Genomic DNA, 17380 nt, shown 5'->3' with positions numbered 1-17380 from the left:
AAACCAACTTGCGGGGCGCCTGGGTGGCTCAGTCAGTTGAGCATCCAACTTTGGTTCAGGTCACGATCTTGCAATTTATGAGTTCAAGCCCCATGTCAGGCTCTGTGCTGACAGCTCAGAGCCTGGAGCTTGCTTCAGATTCTGTCTCCCCTTCTCTCTGTCCCTCTCATGCTCATGCTCTCTCTCTCTCTGTTTCTCAATAATAGATAAACGTTAAAAAAATAAATAAAAAAATAAAAAAAAAAGAAAAGCCAACGTGCAAATTTCCTGAAAAGTTTACTTTGATTGTCATGAGTTGGTATGAGTTGGATTCAACATGTGGCGGCCCCTGGAGTGCTGCTGGGCATAATATATACAATCTTATATGATTGACTTGCATGAGCAAGAGTCTAACTGAATAAATTCAATCAACTTAATTATATTTATCACTACACCCTTGGCCTTCATGGAGGACTGCTATGGAAACCATATAAATATTGTTTATACATTCGTTATAAAATTTTGTTTGATGTTATTCCATTATTTTAAGTTCATCTTACTAAATTGGTAAGAAACTAGAACAAACAATCCTAAAATTTGTATGGAACCACAGAAAACCCCAAATAGCTAAAGTGATATTGAAGAAGAAAACCAAAGTGGGAGGCATCACAATCCCAGACTTTAGCCTCCACTACAAAGCTGTAATTATCAAGACAGTATGGTATTGGCACAAGAACAGACACATAGGCCAATGTAATAGAATAGAGAACCCAGAATTGGACCCACAAATGTATGCCCAACTAATCTTTGACAAATCAGGAAAGAGTATCCAATAGAAAAAAGACAGTCTCTTTAGCAAATGGTACTGAGAGAACTGGACAATAACATACAGAAAAATGAAACTAGACCACCTACACCATACACAAAAATAAACTCAAAATGGATGAAAGACCTAAATGTGAGACACAGGAAACCATCAAAACCCTAGAGGATAAAACAGGCAACAACCTCTTTGACATCAGCCACTGCAATTTCTTACTCAACACCTCTCCAAAGGCAAAGGAATTAAAAGCAAAAATGAACTATTGGGACCTCATGAAGATAAAAAGCTTCTGCACTGCAAAGGAAACAGTCAACAAAACTAAAAGGCAACCAATGGAATGGGAAAGATATTTGCAAATGACTTATCGGATAAAGGGCTAGTATCCAAAATCTATAAAGAACTCACCAAACTCTACACCCAAAAACCAAATAATCCAGTGAAGAAATGGGCAGAAGACATGAATAGATACTTTTCTAAGAAGACATCCAGATGATCAACAGACACATGAAATGATGCTCAGTGTCACTCATCATCAGGGAAATACAAATCAAAGCCACACTGAGATACTACCTCACACTGATCAGAGTGGCTAAAATGAACAAATCAGGAGACTACAGATGCTGGAGAGATGTGGAGAAACGGGAACCCACTTGCACTGTTGGTGGGAATGCAAACTGGTACAGCCACTCTGGAAAACAGTGTGGAGGTTCCTCAAAAAACTAAAAATAGAACTACCCTATGACCCAGCAATAGCACTGCTAGGAATTTACCCAAGGGATACAGGAGTGCTGATGCATAGGGGCACATGTACCCCAATGTTTATAGCAGCATTTTCAACAATAGCCAAATTATGGAAAAAGCCTAAATGTCCATCAACTGACGAATGGATAAAGAAGATGTGGTTTATATATACAATGGAATACAACTTGGCAATGAGAAAGAATGAAATGATGCCATTTGGTATTACGGTAAGTGAAATAAGTCAGTCAGAGAAAGACAGATGTCATATGTTTTCACTCATATGTGGATCTTGAGAAACTTAACAGAAGACCATGGGCAAAGGGAAGGTGAAAAAAAAAGTTACAAACAGAGAGGGAGAGAGGCAAACCATAAGAGACTTTTACATATAAGAGAACAAACTGAAGGTTGATGGGGGTGGGGGAGAGGGGAAAGTGGGTGATGGACATTGAGGAGGGCACTTGTTGGGATGAGCTCTTGGTGTTGTATGTAAGCCAATTTAACAATAAATTATATTAAAATAAAATAAATAAATAAGTTGTAAGTTTCTTATTTACCAGATAAGGAGAATGGTATTATATTCCCTCTTTGTTTTTTCTGCCTTGAAGCTCACAGGTTAATTGTGTACTTGAACAGTAACCATTAGTACAGGCCAATAACATTTTTTAACAATGTTTATTTATTTATTTTGAGAGAAAGAGTGCAGGATGAGCAGGGGGAGGGGCAGAGAGAGAATCCCAAATAGGCCCCATGCTGTCAACATGGAGCCCAACATGGGGGGCTCCATCCCAAGAACCGTGAGATCATGACCTGAGCCAAAATCAAGAAACAGATGCTTAACTGACTGAGCCACCCAGGCACCCAGACCAGTAACATTTTTAAGCTTCTTTTGTAAAAAATGAAATCTAACGTTGAAATCTTTGTATATATAGACACACACATACATGCAGATATATAGCAGTATATATTGCAACACAATTTCAAATTAGATTCCCAAAGGCACATTTGGTAGGAAATGTTGAATAAATTCTTGTTTCCTTTATTTACCAGTTTTCAAAATTATGAGTTGGTTCCTGGCATCCTTCAAAGATGAAAAATGAGATTTTTAAAAGAGTATCATTATAAATTTATATATTAAGATATATTTATGTTTCATTCCATTGTAGTTGTTCAAATTGTCTCATCTTTGGCCAGTGGGAGTCACTTCTATTTGTCCTCTTTAAATTGTTTCTCTAGTCCTTTTAGCATGAAGCCAGTAATCTGGATAGTTTCCATGCTTAATGGTGTAATAGGGTATTCTAGGCTTATCTTGGACATTTCCTATCCTGAACCTGGAATCAGCCTTGACATCAAGGAATTCTTTTCAGGGCAAATGGTGTTTAGAGACTATAATATGGGTACACAGGTGTGTGCTTGTTGCTTCTGCAATGGTCCCTGTTTTTAAGGCTTTTACAGTGAGCAAAACTAAGAAGTATATATTTTTAAATATAAAATATGTAATGAGTTCATTTATATATCCTAATTCAGGATCAGAGTTCAAATTCAGGATCAGAGAGTTCATGTAACTCATTCATTTTATATGTTTCTTTTTTGTCCCGTAGCAAAAATTAATTTTTAAAAACACTAACTTTGCTGTTTGCAAAACATCCATTTGCTTTATCTCAGACTGTGCATGCAACACTATTACAATAACAACACCAGTTCATACCACAAAAATATGGTTAGTGATAGCAATTTAAGTTCCTGTTTTGTTGCTGCTTTAAAGTTATTTTTTAGTTTATATCCTATGAGGGATATGCTGTTAAATTACTGTTTGTGTGTGGTTTTTAAAAATTATTGTATGTAGGGGCACCTGGGTGGTTCAGTCAGTTAAGTGTCAGACTTCTCTCAGGTAATGATCTCATGGTGCATGAGTTTGTGCCTGCATCAGGCTATCTGCTTCCAGCACAGCCCCTGCTTTGGATCCTCTGTCCCACTTTCTCTCTGCCCCTCCCCCACTTATTCTCATTCTGTCTCTGTCTCTCAAAAATAAATAAATAAACTTAAAAAAATTATTGTATGTAAAGGCACTTGAAATATTCTCTGTATGGAACTCCATATGCAATCAAGTTCATTCATTTCATTAACTTTCATTTAATGGGAGTGTTTTTAAGTTTAATTTGTTTTTGTTTTCTAATTATGTAAATTACTTTATATGGTTCTAAAATCACATCTACAAAACAAGTCTTATGTGAAAACTTCCTACTATTCTGTATTTTCTACCTTGTTCCTTTTCTCCTTATAGGTGATCATGTTTTTAAAGTTTTGACTTTTTTCCTTTCATTTAAAAAATTAGGTAAATATATGTAAGAATGGTAGCATACCATTGATGTTTTTATCCACCTTGCTTTTTTTTTTTTTTTGTTTTACTTAACAATATATTCGGTAGGTGTGAAATACTTCATACTATATACATTCCTTCCTTATTTATTTTTAAAAATTGCATGGGGCACCTGTGTGGCTCAGTCTGTTAAGTGTCTGACTTCAGCTGAGGTCATGATCTCACAGCTTATGGGATTGAGCCCCACCTTGGGCTCTGTATTGACAGCTCAGAGCCTGGAGCCTGCTTCAGATTCTGTGTCTCCCTCTCTCTCTGCCCCTCCCCCGCTCATGCTCTGTCTCTCTTTCTCAAAAATAAACATTAAAAAAAATTTTTTTTAATTAAAAAAAATTGCATAATACTGTGCATGTACCATAATTAACTCAACCATTTCCCTATGATGAACATTTGGGTTATTTTCCACACTTTAGCGGTAACAAACAATGCTTCAGTGAATATCTTCTTATATCTATTTTATATTTTTGTCAGTGTTGATCAGATTCTTGGAAATGGGTTTTGCTAGTCAGAAAAGAAATGCATATGTTACTTTGCTAGATACTGTCAAATTCTCTGTTGTTGGGGATTTTACGTCTTTCACTCCAATAAGCATATTTTAGAGGGTCCTTTTCCCCACAAGTGCCTTTCTAACAAGTTGTGAAACTTGGATTTTTGCCGATTTGTTGGGTGAGAAATAGTATCTCGGTGATTCTTCTTCTTCTTTTTTTTAATGTTTATTTTTGAGAGAGAGAGAGAGAGAGAGATGAGCGGGGAGGGGCAGAGTTTCTCTGCTGCTGACAGCAGAGAGCCTGATGCAGGGCTCAAACTTAGGAACCATGAGGTCATGACCTGAGCCAAGTCAGATGCTTAACTGACTGAGCCACCCAGACACTCCTATCTCAGTGATTCTTAATTTGTGTTTCTCTTATCAGCGAGGTTGAGGATATTTCTGTGTAAGGGGCATTTGCATTTATTTTTGTTAAAATATCTGTTCATATCTCTTGCCATTTTTCTATCAGGGTGTTGGTCTTTTATTCATTTTTAGATACTCTTTATATATAGGGTTATTCCATTATCTCATATAAGTTAAAATATTTTTTTAAGCTTCTCATTTGTCATTGTTCTTAACTTGTGGTATTTTTTCTTTTCTTTTTTTTTTTGCCATATAAAACCTTTTTCTTTAAGTGCCATATAAACCTTTTTAGTTTCATGTATTTGAATGTATTTTATGTATTGCCAGTATTTCACATTATTGCATTTAGTTTTAACCATTACTAGAGATGTTTTCCCTACCCTCCAATTATAGAAGGATTGACCCATAAATTCTCCTAGTACTGATGTGGTTCAAATTTTTATATTTAAGTATCTGTTCTTTTTAAAATTCATTTTTAGAATAGATCCCAATTCATCTCTTATGACTACCCAGATATCCCAATACCACTTATTAAGAAGTCCATTTCTTCCTCACTGCTTTGAGATTCAGCTTTTATCTATGTTAAATTTCCATATGCACCTGGGTCAATTTCTCAATTTTCTATTACGTTTCATTGGTCTTTTTCTCAGGTGCCAAGGCCAAATGTAAATTATAAAGGCCATATATATAGCATATTTTAGTATCCGATGTGGGACCTCCACACACACTTTCAATGCTCTTCTTTTTCAGGGCTTTTTTTTTCTTCCAACTGAATTTTATAATCAATTTTATAATACTGTTCTTAATTAGGAGTGTTTATCTGAAGCACTGTCAGAGTTCTTTTAAAAAGGAAAAGAAATACTTGGTTTCCACCCTAGACCTACTGAATCTCTTGATATTGTCCCTGGGTATGTACATTGAAAAAACAACAACAAAAAAACCTTTGCAATGGATTCTGATAATTCCATTAAAAATGGCCTTACAAATGACTCTACCATTTATCCGGTTTTTTAAGCCAGAAATCCCACTAGTCTTCCTTCAGTCCTTCCTCTCCCTTAACTCTATGTGTTTTCAGTTGGTCACCAAATCCACATTTTACCTCAAAAATATCTGACTTTGAATCTCTAATGCCACTGTCTTTTACTGTCTTTCTCATGGACCGTTACATACTACAGTCTATCATTTGCACTAGACAATGCACCTAGACAGTTGCTGCTCCCTAAAAACAAGGTTGATCATGTCACTCCTTTGCTCACCTTTGTTGGCGCTCAGAATAAATTCAGCCATCTTACCATGGTATGTATCAGGCCTTTCACTCTCCGATCCTACCCTCCTTTTCCTACTTCATCCCTGATACACCTCACACTGAAATTCCTGTTGCACTGGTATTCTCACTAGTGGATGGGCACCAGACTTAGTAGCTCTTTGTATTTAAACTTATGGTTTCTTTTACTTAGGATCTGCCCCTTCCCGAATAGCTGGTAAGCTGTCAGTTTTTGAGATGCAGTTCAAATGGCATCCCTTTGATAAAGCTCTTTTTTAGACTCACAGTCAGAATTAGTTGCCCCATCCTCTTTATTCTAACAAAACTTCATTATTTGTATCTTTATAATATGATTTATGTGAGTCTCTAATCTCCCAGGAATTTCACACTTTCAACATCAACCAGAATATGAGCTTTTCATGTTTTTCCAGCCTGTAGCAGAGCGCATAGCATATAGCGAGCACTCAAATGTTTGTTCAATGAATGAAAACAAATAACTCTTCATTAGTTTGTACTGATTGAAACTGAAACAAGACATGACAGTGGCCAGCTTGTTCCACTATTGAGATCTCTCATTCGTTTGGCTTTTTGTAGTCAGCCTTTATAGAATTTGTTCTCTGTACATGTCAATTCCTTACTCTTTGAAGATCCATGTATTATACCCATAGTAATAAATTTGATACCTGACCATCTTTATCTCTATATCTACCTATTTAAGAAGTTCTATTTTGATCCTAAAAATAGATGCTACTTTACAGAAGAAAGTGCAAAATTTACATCTAGTGGTGGCATATAGTGGTAGCATGGGTTAGGTATGTATCATAGATAGAATTTCAGAAATAGTTATCAGTAATATTAGAAAAGATGTGTTTTAAATTTATTTTAGAATTCTGAAGATGAAGTACTAATTTAGATGATGATCTTAGGCAAAGAACTAAGTGCTACTGAAGCCAAATTATTTTATAACTATAGTAATTATCTCCCCACCCCCCAACTCTGTGACTGTGTTGTAATCTCTGAAACAATCAAATGTGATAACATAAAACAAGGAAGGAATCATTAAAAATAAGCACAACTTCATAGTAAGAGGGTATCAAATACTGGCATAATCCAGTTTTAAATTTCTAGTATGCTGTTTTTTAAAAAATCAGTTTTAAATGTATAAATTAGATAATATATTTGAACTCCCAAAAAGCACCAAATTATTTTAAATATATACTTAAATATATAAATTGAAGCTTTTTTTATTGAAATGTAGAAATTCACCTTATGAATTTTAGATGTTAATCTGAGTTTTTCGTTTATCCACTGTTTTGTTAATTATTGATTTACATTTAATTGCATTTCAACTCTGAGCATTGCAAAAATATTTTCCAAATTATATAATAAATATATATAGTTTTGATAATAAAATATAAAATATATAGTTTTTAAATATTTTGTAGGCAGTAAAACCAAGTTCTGTATTATCATTACTTTTATCCTTTTTTCTAACATTTTGACAACACTTAAGTCTTATTTTGTGTAAGTTACTTCCATCATTCAACCAAGGAAAAGCTTTGTGTTGTATGTGATGGCAACTTGAGATTATATATACATAGTCTTAAAACTTTTTTTTTTTTGGATTATGGTTTTAAAATCACCCAGAGGAATGATAGGAATTTTTAATATGAGTTTTGATTTTTATATGTTAGTCATTTTTATTAGAGATGTATCAGTCTTTTCTGTTGATTAGATATATATTCAAAGTAATAAGTGAATTATATCAAATGTTTTTCCCACAGGTTTCTTCTCTAAAAGCAGGCAATATAAATTACATATCCGTATAAAACCTATTGTTTGGAAAACCAATGTGCCATCTTCAACCCAGTATCATTTCAGAATATTACTGTAACCTAAAATTGAAACGTACTTTGCTGTATATTGTTCTTGAAGTATCTAAATATCCTTTGTTATCTAAATTACTCAAGTGTGCCATTTAACTTTAAGAGAAATGTTTAAGAGAATTCTGTATGAAAATTGAGGCAACTTGAATATAGCCCTTTTTAAAAAAATGTTTTCAAAATTGAATACTTTCTCAGTAGTAAATCTAGTGATTAAACTGTCAGAAATGGATTGTTTTGAAATATCAATATTATAATTCTTTATATATAGAATTAGTGAGTTGCCTGGTTTCCTTCCACATGTTTTAAAATACTGTTTATTTGAGTAATGACCACTATTATTTAAAATTCATGAACTTTTTTGCATATTAATTTGGCTGGAATATCTAAATGATAGCATTCATACTTGTATTTTAATCTATGTTTTTCTTCTGGAACATTATTGGTAAATTTTGAGATTGTAGAACTCTTGACCCAGTCATACATGTACAGAGCTTGGCCTCTGAGTTAATTAAATATGAGTTAATAATATATTATAAGGAAATTATTGTCCTTATTACAGTTATTAGGTAGTTACTCAAATTATAGCTTCAAAGGAATGCAGAGCATGGAAAACTCAGGATTAAATTATGCATTTGAACCTTAGGCCAGCTTTTACTGTAGAGACAGTTTTCTGCTAAGAGAGAAATTGTATGTCATTGAAATTAAATGCTTTTCTGGGGATGGAAGGTTCCAGTTTTTAATGAAATTACTGAGTGTGGTGTAGTGAAATGATTAAAATCTGTATTCCGGGAATGTGGCAGGGAAAAAAAATCAATAAGTGCTAGCGCAGCTTTGCTGCTCAATGTGAATCCTGAGAACGAAATAAACTACTACAAAAATAATAATTAAAAACATATCAGCACATTAATTTATTTAGCATCAGTCTCCTGAGACATCATCTTCACTAATTTTTAGCATACATTTTACTGTGTAATGAGCAGCCTTTTTTTCAGATATCCCTATTAGACAGGCAGTATTTCTGCCCTTCCCCCAGTGCTCCTGCATTGCAATCATTGTACTTGCACTTATTATGTTACAAATGACCGAGGTAAGGCTGACATTCTCAGTGCATGCAAAAAGACCTAGTCTGCCAAGCTTTTTTTTCCCTCCTAATGAAGCAGCTTTGTGAAATCTCCCCATGTGTTAATACTAATGAAGATCCTCCAGCACAATTAAAATCACAGCCAGTGGCTGAAGAGGAAACATAAAACAATAGCATCTTTTAAGATACATTTATCCACAAATGTATGGACAAAATACACATATATGGTCAAATTATTCTTCCGTAGCTTGCCTTTCACTTGCTCTTCATCCTGAAAATTAACTCATGAAATTTTTTATTATATGAACTTTGAGATTTTAATGTGTTGTGGGGAAAAAACACTACCTCAGTGGGAAAAAAAAATTATATATCTTCCTGTGTAATAAAACATTAGCCAAAGTTAAGGCTTTTTAAGAATCATTTTTAGGAAGCTATGGGGTGGTGTATCCAGGAGGGAATAGGGTGTGCTTCACCTTTATTTCAACTTTATTGGTTTCAGGATGTTGGAATTGAGGGGTGAGGGAGAAATGGAAGGGTAAACAGAAAGTTGGGAGGAGATTGGGGGGTAGACAAAAAGCATACCTCCTGTGTAGTTTAAAAATGGAGCAATGAGCTACCAGTCTTAACTTGATTCTTTAAAAAATGCTCAATTCCTACAATTAGTTCCCTCCCCCTCCACTTTTTTGACCTCAGAAATTGGAGGGAAAAACTACAATTGAGATTACCCTTTACAGTTTTAATTTATAACTTTAAAACGACTTACTGTTTTAACGTTTTATTTAAATTTATTTCAGTGCATCAACACTACAGCTAGTTTAATTTGCCCGTGTTTGGGCAATAGCGTTTTATCCCGGACCATCTTGCGTCCTGCTTTTTGAGTTCCAAACATCCATGAATTCTTGGCATATTAATTTAGTTGGTTTACAGACTTCAACCGAATTATGAGTTTACGAGAAAAAAAGTTTAGGTGAGAATGATTAATCTATGCTCCCTATTTTCCAGTTTACGTTTTTTAAAATTAGGTTTTCAATCCTATTTTCTGCCCTACTTTTGAAAGCAAAAAAAAAATTAGTTGCTTAACTTTTTTCCTGGGACAAGGAACGGTTGCAAACTCGAAGCTATAGTATTCTTGGAGAAAGAAGTAACCCCCCTCCCTCCCTTGGCTCCTTTAGGAGCTGATAGGTCATTTATTATTGGAACTGAAATGGTATAAACAATTCTCTCTCTTTTTTCCCTTGTTAACAGCAACTTTCATTGTTAGAGAGAGGAGAGAGAGAGAAGCCTTGTTGGTTGACGTCACTTGGTTCATGAAGCCTTCGCCTAGAAGTGAAGCTGCTGAACAAACCTTGAGAAGAATCATCTCCTGCTTCAATCTGCTGCTGGATAGGAACTAATCAGAGAGAGGCGGAAGGCGGAGAAGGAGGGAGTCAAGGGCTTTCCCGATCACAAATCTCACCTCCACTCCAACTCTCTTTATACTTTTCTTGCAAAAATAATAATCGAGATAAGGAGGTGGTAGGGTTTCCAAAAACAAAAATCGTAACCTTCAACCATCTGGGGAAGACAAAAATCCCACCCACCGCAACTCTCAGTTCGAAAGTAAAGGTGAGTTCAAAATGTTCGGGTGTGAGGGGTGCGGGTGAAGTCGAAAATTGCAAATGTTACCGAGCCGGCGGCAGCAGAACAGGAGAAACTACGCTCCTGCGAGCGGGGACTCCGGAGTTGCTGGTCTCGCGGCGCTCGCCCTGCCCGCCCTGCTCGCCCTCAGCGGCTGTTTACCCTCGCCGGTCGGTGTGTCTCTTTGTTGTGCTGGCTGGAAGGCTGGGGCGGTGCTCGGGGTCCCGAGCGGAGTTTGGGGGAGGAGGACGCGGTCCTGGGTGGGAGGTGGGGGGTGCGGTCTCCGGAGAATGTAAACTTTATTCCTGGCTGCCGGTGCGGGACTTCGGTGCAGCAGGGCCGCGGGCCGCCGCCGCCGCGAGTCCGCTTCCTTTGTGCCGGCCGCCCAGCCTGGCCGCCGGGGCTGCGCGCCTCCTCCTCCTCTCGGCTTCCAGAGCTCGGGGGGCCGCCAACACTTTTGCTTCTCAAACGATAACCTCTGGCACTGTTGCGATCGCCGTTCCTACGAGGGAATATACGCTGCTCCCCCAATCCCTGTCGGGGTAGTTTCAATATACCCCCCCCCCCCGACCCCAGTCCGCCTACTGCTGCCCCTTTTTGCCTCCGCCCCCTCTTCCCTTTAGGACTGATGAGCTGCGCACCCCCACTCCCCAGTTCGGGCCTCTTTAGCTCTCTCTGGGTAGCTTGGAGCTCCAGAGTTTTCAGAAAATGGTCTGAGGGCGCGGGGCGTGTAATGGGGGCAGGTGGGACTGGGAAAGGATCTGGATACTTGGGAAGATGCACGTCTGTACACAGAGGTTAGAGGAGCACAGCTTTTCCTACAGTAATGTCTGTCTCCTAGCAGTTCTCCCCGAGAACAGCCGCCAGCCCTCAACTCTTCCTCGCTTTTAATCTTCTTGTCGCTCCCCTCCCCCCTTTCTCTTTCGCGTCAACCCTCCCCTTAAAGTAGTTCCATGAACCCCAGAATTGGGACTTGGGAAAGGAAGGAAGTGTTTGCAGAGTAAGAGCTGGCCCTGCTATTTGGGAGATTTTTCTCTTCTTTTCTCTCCCTCTGTATTTATCTTTTGTGTGTTGCTTCCTTATAAAGAGAGAAGCAGCTGCAGTCCTTGGCCGAGTTGTTGAAATTTATCCCTTTGTGTATATTACAATATCCTCCATTTTTTCCCCTGCCCTCTAAACAACAAGCGTTTCGCCATCTTGGGCAATTTTTATTCCCAAGTCTCCCCTTTTTTATTTTTGAGAAAGGGTAAGAAGGCGTAGAAAGGCAAAAAAGTGTGTGTGGAAAAGACTCAAAGTTTAGGGAATGTTCAGGGGGCCCAGTGACGTCATGTAAACTTTATCGAGAAATTTTCCCAAGAGTCAATTTTTCGCTTAATTTTTTCCCTGTTTTAAAGGACCGTGTAACTTACTGGTTAGAGAAGTTGTGCTGCTTATTTTTGGGTTCTGCTCTCAAAATGAACCCTCAGCGTCTATACGTTTTGTTTTGGTAACAGGTGGAAAATGTGTAAAAAAAAAATGGTATAAACTTTTATAGTGTCATTGATACTCACCTAGCTTTTGTCTACGTGTTGGTTTTTTTTTTTTTTTATTCTTTAAAGGTTTCAAATGTTATTTTTAATCAGCACATTCCCTTTCTCATTTACTCCACTCTGCTGTCGATTTTTCTTTAATCAGCTTGGTTAACATTTTACGTATAATGACTTTAGATTACCTAGATCCCCTTTTGTAATTAAATTATTTTTTACATATTTCCTTGCATTTTGCAAAAACAACTATGAAAATACCTGGAGATACTGGATACTTTTAAAATTTAGTAGCAGATATTAAATCAAACGATTGGTAAAAATGTAGTTAGTATTTAAAAGACAAAATTTATTTTAAAATATATTTTATAACCTCAAGCTGTAAGCTCCTTGTCAGCCATTATGAAAAAATAAATAATAAAAATAGTGTTGTTTTAATTTGCTTGTCTAACGTAGTTTTTCACCTCACAGAAGTTCGGTGGGTCACATGACCAAACTTAATGATACACTGACTGGTATATAAATAAAAGCACTGTAAATTGAATGGGAAAGTGGAATTCTGTCTCCTGTAGTCATTTTCAGTCAGCATATTTACTTCTCTTCTAACAAGGACATGAAACTGTCTGTATTTAATTTGCATTCTCTTTGTCTTCTGGGTTGGGAAAAAACACTGACTACAATTAACTAAAAAAAACAAAAACAAAAACAAAAAACAAGTAATTGAAACAATTCTGAAAAGGTTTGTCTAACACATAAGAACTTACATTGTATGTAGTAGTATGTTTTTATCTCTGTAGCAGTCGTCTTTGGTGTTGTTTGCTATGCTATTTATCTTGGAATTTGCTTTATGTAAAACGCTATATAGAAAGCCTGACTGAATTGAATGTCTGCCATTTATGTGAATTGTAGGTAGGTGAAAAATGTTTAAATAGTTAAAAGCACATAGAACAGATGGTTTTAAATTATACATGCAACAAAGGACTAGAAGATTTGGCAGATTATAAATGGCAAGCAACAGAGGATAAGTAGTTTAAGAAAATGGTAGTTAAGTACATTTGATGTCTCACACCTATTGTAAACACTGTACATATTGTCACTGTGCTGCATAATCAATAATTTAGACAACATTGAGGCACTTATAAGTTTCAGATAGAAAAAAGTAAAATTTTACAAGTGTTTGAAATGAATGGCTGTAATCAAAATTATTTTCAGCCTGTAATGGCAAACAAGAAGAGTCTTTTGGGGGGGGGGAGTGATCAAATAGTATGCGTTTAAAAGAAAGTTATTTATCAGGACTTAATATTGTTGTCTTCATATAATGGTTTGGAGAAAAGTAGGAGTAGGTACATATTTTAAAATTCAGAGAATAGTATCTTTACTGGTTTTATATGTTAAGCTAGTGCTGAACTGTAGTGGCATTTACTTTTTCAAACACTATTTAAAATATTTTTTAGAGTATTCAGTCTTGGAAACGCACTTGACATAATTTATTAAGTACTAATTGAATGAAGGATATATTTTGGTATTATTTTTTGAGTTTTGTACATAACATTATGATAATGATTTTTCTTGGTGAACAAGTTTACTCTCAATTTTTAAAATGAAATGATTTTTCTGTAGTTTTTGCCTTTCCAGAAGAATCTGAGTAATTATGTTTAGCATTTTTCGAGATTTAAAATAAAAGTATTCAAGTTGGCAGAAATTTGTTTTTATTTTTATGTCATTTATTTTAAATGCGTTTAAGACTGTAATGGAAACCTTGGAATTTTAATTCTGTTGCCCTTTCTCTCATTTCTTTGTTTGCATGTTTATTATAGAACTGCAGTGTAAAGGAGCAGATGTTTTGCCAAACATCCTGATGTGTTGCTTTTTCTTATGGGAGTGCATAACTGTTCCTTCTGATGCATCAACTTGACAGCTGGTTGATTTCATGGAGCTGCTAAGAAGCCATTAGTGGTGTCATTGAATTGAAACAGAACAGTCACTCCCAGCTTGAACTGCAATTGTTAATGTCTTTGTTGCTACTTTTGTGTTACTATACAAGATGTAGGATATCACAGTTGCATGAAAGTTTCTGTTTTCTGTCTTACTTCCTTGAATTAGTGAAAGAATGTGTTAAACTTGAATACTTTTGGTTTAAAGATTTCTCAAAGAAAAAGATTTTAAGGTGTAATTTCTGAGTTTTGGACCTACTCCTAGCTAGGACTACTAAAAGAAGTGATTTAGCACGAACAAAATAATGTGATTTTGATCCCTAGTTGAGATTATATCATCTTAATGATTTTTAATATACTTGATATCCTGAGGGATTAATTAAATTACCTAGTTAGGTATTTTAAGAGGTTTTTGATTATATAAAATTAAGTATTTCATACCACAAGGTTTTAAAAGATTGTACTTTATTTAATAAATACTGACTTGTTTGATTAAATATTTCTTTAAACTTTTGTTGCAGAAGGTAATCAGAAGAGAAAAGAATTGCTGAGGAAAAGGCAGTTTTATGTTTAATTTTCTGTATAAGAAGGTGAAGATAATAAATAATTGGTGATCATCTAATGATTTTAAAATGGGAATTATATTTTTATTGTACTAATAACTTTTATTGATAGTTTCAACTATCAGACTATGGTACTAAATGGTGTCAAATCATCCCATTGGTGCCTAAGTGTTTTCTACTTCTTTTATTTATTTGTTTGTTTATTTGTTTATTTATTTAGTGGGAGAAGAGATAGAAAAGAGGAAGAATAAAGTGATTATTCCAAAAGAGAAAACATTTTTTGAAAAATTGTGTAAAAAATCTTTAGGATAATAAGTTTAAGGATATAATATACTTTATTCACTATGTCAGGAGATCTTTTGTAGTTCCAGTATTTATTCATTTTTAATTTTTAAATCTTTAAAACAGTTTTTCAAAGAGCATAAAATTCATAACATTTAAAATAGGATGCCTTTAAAAATATTAAAATGTGAAATTGATGATGCGAATATATGATTTGCTAAGTTAAATAGCCTTAGAAGGATTTCCTATACAATATAAACAAATTGTAAGCACTTTTAGTACATGCTGAGTGATACCAGAATTATGATTTCCTGAAATTATAAGTTTATAGAGATGTTTTCCTTTTAAATAGATCACACATTACTAAGATTTCTTTCAGGTAATATGCTTTCTCAACTCATTTTATGTAATAGCTTTACAATTCCTTAAAAAGAAAAGTATTCTGTTAACCTTAGCCTGTGATTCAGTTTTTAAGAAATACACTTACTCATAAGATGTTTGTGTCAAGGCAGATACTCATATAAACTGGATTAAGGTAAAGATATTAAATGTCAACTTTTTAAAAAAGGAATCTCAATGCGTAACTCATTTTTACAGGTAATGTAGTCTTAATAATAGTGTAGTGCAAATCAGCATTCCATTGTTTAAGCAGGAATTTTCCTACATTGGGTAGAGGGCAATTCTAAACAGAAGAATCATAAAAAATTTAAACTTTCATTCATGAGTTTTTCTGTTGACCATATTAGCTTTGAAGTTACGGGCAATGAGTATAATTTATAATTACATATGGAATTATAAAATATTGGCAATATCTTTGCTGAGAGAAAACCAAAACAATTTATATGACTTTTAAATCTATTTTGAATGTTATGTGAATTGTGGCAATTCATAATACAGTTTGAGGTGTAAAATATTTAATGGTCTTGATATTTGTAGATTAAACATTGAGTTTTTTAAATGAATAGGCTTTTATAAGAGTATGAGGTGAAAATAAAGTTTTTATCCCACATATCTAAAAATTTACTATATAAGATAGGGTGTTTTCTATCTTTTTACATTAATGCTTTTAACATAGTTGTTTTTATAATCTATGAAATTTGACTCGTACTTTGGTTTTTGAATGTCTTTCATTCAAAAAAATGTTAGATATAACAATGAAAGTAATACAGATAAGAACCTTTACTAATTTTGTGTGTGCACATGTGTGCATGTGTATGTAAGGAAAAAGGAGTATTTGTTTTGAAGATAATTATTGCATTGGTACTTCAGCTATGTGTAGACATAATTGTGTGTTTTTCCTCTGTTTTCTCCTCTTAACACTTTTCCACAAGCATGCACTCATTAATCAAAGACGGTGCACTCCTGCTGAGGGCAGAGAGGTTCATCAAATTGGCAGTCAGTTTGGTGTAAAGAACGGTGTACTGAAGCTCTTAACTCACTGGGACATAAATAAATCTAAGGTCTTTGTATGCAAACCCTGGAGGTTAATACTGTATAATTCAATGTCCTGTCTTTGTTTTTATGATTGATGTTTTTAAATGTTTCAGGCTTGATGCAAGTCTTCTAGTAGGTCAGGTCTGACATTCTGATTGGCTGAAGTAAGAAAGCATTAGGTTGTCAGAAGGACTTTGAGTATGCTGCAGAGATTTTGATTTTTTTTCCTACGAGATCATTGTCATATTGCCTGAGCTGTTATAGGAATGTACCAATGATTGACATCCCCTGCTGTGATAATGGACCCAGTGCATGAAATGCCAATAGTTTGGTCCTATTTGTTCAGAAGCTTACTGCTATTTGTATCCTTAACAGAGCTAACATGTAGAACAAGCAAAACTACTGGGATTTCTCTGTAGAAATAGTGCAGGGATTTGGCTTTAACATGAATTGGTTGCATATTCATAATTTAAGAACAGCTGGTTACAGCAAGCACATAGTCATTTGCAAGCTATTATAAACCATTCCACTCACACATGGAGCCTGTGCTTGGTGATTTTTTTTTTTTTTTATTGATCTACCTGCATTTAAAATCTGGTCACTGCTGCTACAGAAGCTCTTCATTTTAGCTATGTCTGCAACACAGAACAGCTTCAATTTTAAATATTTAATTTAAACTAAATGCTGAATAAAATGAAGAAGCTTTGAAAGAACCAAGTGTAAAAGGTCAATAATATATTACCCATCATATATCTCATCTTGGCCAGAAAGGAAACAAAGCTAGATTACACCACCATTGTAATTTTTGGAAAATATGTTTTATAATTTTTGTTCATAGATGAGTAACTGAATTATCTCTGATTTGAAAATGTTGTTAATTTTATTTTGCTAGTTATATATAGATTTAGGTAACAACACATGCAATAGATTGTGCTTAATTAGCCTGTAAAACAATTTCACATAATACATAGAAAAGTGACAATACTT

At 35.0% G+C, this 17380-nt stretch overlaps 1 protein-coding gene across 1 annotated transcript in view; it reads left to right on the top strand.

The window, feature by feature from the left end:
* The window catches only part of BAZ2B (bromodomain adjacent to zinc finger domain 2B), a 433092-nt gene that overhangs the window by 105245 nt on the left and 310467 nt on the right, over positions 1-17380 (top strand). The window contains exon 3 of the mRNA XM_042994501.1: positions 10286-10645. The gene's annotated coding sequence lies outside the window, so the exon portion shown is untranslated. The remainder of the gene's footprint in view (positions 1-10285; positions 10646-17380) is intronic.

This window comes from Panthera tigris, chromosome C1 (assembly GCF_018350195.1).
Source record: "Panthera tigris isolate Pti1 chromosome C1, P.tigris_Pti1_mat1.1, whole genome shotgun sequence".
Classification (NCBI taxonomy): domain Eukaryota; kingdom Metazoa; phylum Chordata; class Mammalia; order Carnivora; family Felidae; genus Panthera; species Panthera tigris.
The sequence above is the reverse complement of the archived record's forward strand: the minus strand, read 5'-3'. Positions and strand labels throughout refer to the sequence as shown.